This window comes from Helianthus annuus, chromosome 8 (assembly GCF_002127325.2).
Source record: "Helianthus annuus cultivar XRQ/B chromosome 8, HanXRQr2.0-SUNRISE, whole genome shotgun sequence".
Taxonomy (NCBI): domain Eukaryota; kingdom Viridiplantae; phylum Streptophyta; class Magnoliopsida; order Asterales; family Asteraceae; genus Helianthus; species Helianthus annuus.
The window spans coordinates 46,517,606-46,522,534 of record NC_035440.2 but is presented as its reverse complement, the minus strand read 5'-3'; positions in this window follow the sequence as shown (position 1 = coordinate 46,522,534).

Below are 4,929 nucleotides of genomic sequence, written 5' to 3'. Positions count from 1 at the left end.
TCCAACTCAAGCTAGATAGCTATTTGAGTTCTAGCTATGTGTTGGATCACATCATTGACGTTCAGAAAGAAAAACGGGATGTCACATGCATAGGATATAAGAAATGTCCACCACCTGTGAGACACAATTATGATGCGATGCCTGACGAGGAGGATAGAGTGTTCTTTGAACCATCTGTTCCTCTAGATGTAAAGGAGTTTGCAGCAGGACTCGGATACAAGAAAGATGTATCACCAGACTCAGATACTTCAGCAGATGCATGTGTGTCTTCTGCTGAATTGAATCAAGATCCTCCAGTCATCATTGAGGATGTTGATTCTTCTGATGATGATTCTGATGATACCATCCCAGCAAAGTCTGATGCGGAAGTCAAAGATGGGGACATACCTCTCGAGAATTACATTCTATGTGATCCTCCTGCAAAACCCGCTAAGACTGTTGCAATCGAGTCCTCGTCTGCAAAAGAGTCGGAGGGTGTGAACTTGCTGTACACTCTCGTTGGTGATGATAAAATCTACTCTGACAAAGATTTTCCTATTAAAAATGTTAATCAATCTTTGATAAGTAAAGTCTTTGAAGATTCGACAAGTAAGTTTTTAGGAAAGACAGGACCACGTGTTACAGTTACACAGTGTCCTCCTATTCCAAAGGCCGAAATTCGAAAACAATTTGGGAATAAGAAATTACCAACAGTACAAAAACAGCAAAATCATGCCAAACCTAAAGGAAAAACACCGACTCAGGGTCAGAAGCAACAGACCCAAAAGAAAAACAAGAATGTGAACTTTGTGAAATCTAAGGGAACGGACAAAATCGAGACTTATGAGAACAAGTCTAACTTAGATTTTGTTAAACAAGCAACAGTGTTGAAAAGAAATGATCCAAACTGTTCAAAACCTAGTACCTCGGGATCACAAAGTTCATCATCGTCGGCTAGACGATCACATGATGCTTCGGGGATTGTTGAACGAAGATATTGTTTTGAGTGTGGAACAATTGGACATATCATTCGAAATTGTCCATATCTTCATAAGTTGAAAGCAAAGGTTGATGATCCCCGTGAACAAAATCATGCCGCCCAAGAGAATAGAAAAGGCAAATAGGGCGAAAACAAGAAAAAGGTTCGGAAGATAAACCTCGTGAAATCTAGAGGGACTGATAAAATTGATACTTCCAAAAACAAATCCAATAAGGATTTTGTTAAACAAAGTAAAATTTTGAAAAGAAACAGTCAAAACAACTATACACAACACACAAACGGTTGTGATGTAGAACCAAGTACCTCAAGATCACGAAGTTCATCATCCGGCTATTGCAGTTATGATACTCCGAGGTTTGTTGAGCGGAGATCATGCTTTGAATGCTGTGAGTATGGGCACATCATTAAGAATTGTCCATATCTCACCAAGAGAAAGACAAAAATTGATGTTCCCCATGGTAACAATTACCATAAAAGATCTGTTTCATCAAAACAGGACCCTCGTCTTGTTAAACAGCGAGCAAAGAAACAGAAAAGGAAACAAAGAAAAGAAGTTGAAAAGATTTTAAAACCGGAGATTATCCAAACAAAATCTGTTAAATTGGATGTTAAACATGAAAAACAGAAAGAGATTTGGATACCAAAACCGGTAACTGTTTCAGGGGGAGCTACATCAATTCCGAATCATCGGGAAATGGATGTTACAATTCTCGATGATGACGGACGACCCAAGTCTGTGAAGGCTTGGGTCCCTCTCTCCAACTAATCTCTGAATGAGTGTGCAGGAAGTTCCAGGAGGAACTATTGATAGTCTTAGGATTGTTGATAGTGGAATGTCCTTGCACAAGATAGGCGACAGAAGAAATTGTTGCCTTTGATGAAGAGAGAGGAAAGAAAAGGAAAATGTGGCTGAATGAAGTTGCAAAATTCGACCAAATGAAGAACGTGCCAAAAATTTGGTCATTCTGGTTTTTGATCGGGTCCTCAGGAACGAATGAAGTGAAATGTGTGCCGAGGCCTTTGCATGGATTGAACATCCGCACACCATTTCTGAAAGAGAAAGTCAAGACCTTCGCTGGTACAATGTGGAAGACCAGCCAGACCCGGAGGTTTATGATTTTATTGCTGTCAAGAGACTTTTCAGTAGTTGCAAATTCGACCTTGAAGTCCACACCGGGTGGATATCCAGTTGGGAGAGTGCTTAGATTCCTTGCAATGCACGGAACAGTTGCAGGATACGCCTTTAAATTCTTAATCTCTCCTATACTTGTCGATATTTAAGCTACTTTGTGAATTATTATTATCTCGAACAGCACTCTTTGACCTGACACGTTGATCTCGGATATCACCTCACACGTGATTGTTTCAATATGAAACTCATCAATGTTGTCATGGTCCGCACCGCTTACCGACATGCCAACTCACTTTTCCAAAATTTGTTAAATCTTTTCTGATAAAACTTAATTTTGGTAAACGGCATTAAGGTCAAGCACAAGAGTAAAACCAACATCGGAAAATCATTTTTGAAAATATCTTTGTGTGTTTTAAATTTATCTTAGTTTATTGATTTTAGGGGGAGTAAATCCAAAAATCTGAAAATCCAAAAACATCGAAAAATTCAAAAACACAAAAACAATAGAAAAACAAAAATGAGTTTCCTGGCGAGCAAAAGAGAAAATGATAGTACATCAGTGGTCTATCCAAACCTCTTTAAAACCTTAAATGAAAAACGATAAGCAGCTCTATATAAGATGTATCGGTAGGCTCACAATCATTTTAAAGTGTGCAGGGTGATATAAATCTTAATCGACTGAAGACCAGGTGGGAACCATTCATTGGCATATGGTCTTAGTACCGAAATTTCGTTTGATAGATTGCCGAGGTTCTGAGATATTCGGTCTTTATGCTGCTTATCATCTGGGTATCATGGTTGTATCTTTTACCGAAAAATAACGGGGACGCAAGTCTAGATCTTCCATGATACTATACATACGTGTACATAATACATACTGCATTCGACCTCAATAAGTGATAAACAATCACATGTCCAAACAAATAAATGATAAAATATCACATTTATCCGGGTGTCAAGTTCGTCTCTCTGCTGTACGGAAGTACTGACCTGTTCACGGACTTGCACCTGTGCCCTCATGCATACGAAAATCAAGTTCCTCATCAATAAGTGATTATATCACAAAGGGCTTGTTTTCAAATCAAAATAAGTGAGTATCTCACAGCTTATACGGTCAAACAGATGATAATCGGTATACTCACCGGTAAGATGAACCCTCGTGCATACCTTGATACGGGAATGTGTCGTGATGTGGATGAACACCGGTCGGTAAGTATAAATCATACCTTAACGTATCCCCTCGCCATGATTACATCTGATAAGTTGAGCTTAAGTGGACAACAATACCGATAATTGTTATAGGATGCTTATCTTAATATTAACTAACTGAACAACAAGAGTGTTTTGGCATGACCGTACACTGATATGATTCTCTTACCCTCGAAACTCGCAAAAAGAATGTTTGTATATATTTATTTATTTACTGCTTAACTTTTATTATTTCTTTTAAACAGTTTCGTCGTTTGGTGCATATCAGCACGACATTAGCGGTGATCTCGTTTGATAACACTCAAAGGATTTTAAATTGTTGTCTTTTAATTTCAAAAATACCAAAAAGATTTTAGGCGTGTTTTAATATAAACTTTATAAAAGCCAAAAAGATTTTATTTCTGTTTTATTTTCGATCGTACGATGTTGGAGCTCAAGTCTTCGTTACCTGAAACCTGATTGAAAACCGAACTGACTAAATCTTCATAAACGGTCAAAATTTGCAGATTTTGAAAGTTAGAATTTAAAATTGATAAATTTATTAAACTTTCAAACTGTCGGACGGTGTTTGATTTTGACATGGTCACTCGGGTGTCATTTGTTTATACTATTCCAAGCAGTTGTTCTCATTACGTGTTTAGATTTCTTGCATGTGCAGATTCTAAAGGCTAGGAGAACATGGTCGATGACAAGCGTTGGAATGAAGACACGACGAGAAGGCGCTCAAAAGATGAAGATGATCGAGTTGCCGCTGGCCATCATCAACACCACAAGGATCTCACTTCATAAAGATAAAGTCTTTTCACGAGCATAACTCAAGGGGGAGCTTATGTTAAAGGGGAGTTTGTCAACACACTTCCTACATGATACGGGTAGTTTGTTGATACACTTTCTGCTTTCAAGACGTGAAGACTTTGAAGATCCTCCGACTTTGAAGACTTGAAAGGACATCAGAGTTTTGAGAACTCGAAGACCCAAGACCGTCGAAGTTCGAGACGAGTCTACAACTATAGAAGATAAAGACAAAGCTACAGCCAAGGGGGAGTTTGTTGGTGCACTTGTGTCTGTACTTTGTCTGTATTCGGTCTGTGTATAAACGATGTCCTAAGTTAGTCTTTAAGTTGACCAAGTCAACTATCCTCCTAGTTTGACTTGGCCAATATGCTGTTATGTAAAGTGTCTGACTCGAAGGATAAGGGATCGAAGGATGATGTGGATCCTTCGATCCCCACGAAAGATATGCTTCGAACTATGGAACTCGAAAGATTACCTTTCGAGGTTCTTGCTGATCCTTCGATAGCTTTGTATTCGAAAGATGATCCTTCGGATCATCTATCGGATCCTTCGACCAGACCTGCTGTGTATGGGTATATATACCCATGTAGTGTGTTGTGTTAGAGAGTTCTGAGAGTTTACATAGGTGCACACACCGAAAGAGAGAGTGAGACTTCTTGAGAGCTTTCTGTCCAGAACTCACACACACACTTTGAGAGTTTACAAGTTAGGTTTGTAAACATTGTGCTTGTAACCGAAACCTTCATTTGCATTAATACAAGTTGTGTTAATCGGTGAACCCGTGTGTGTTGTGCTTGTACTTGCTTAATCTCGG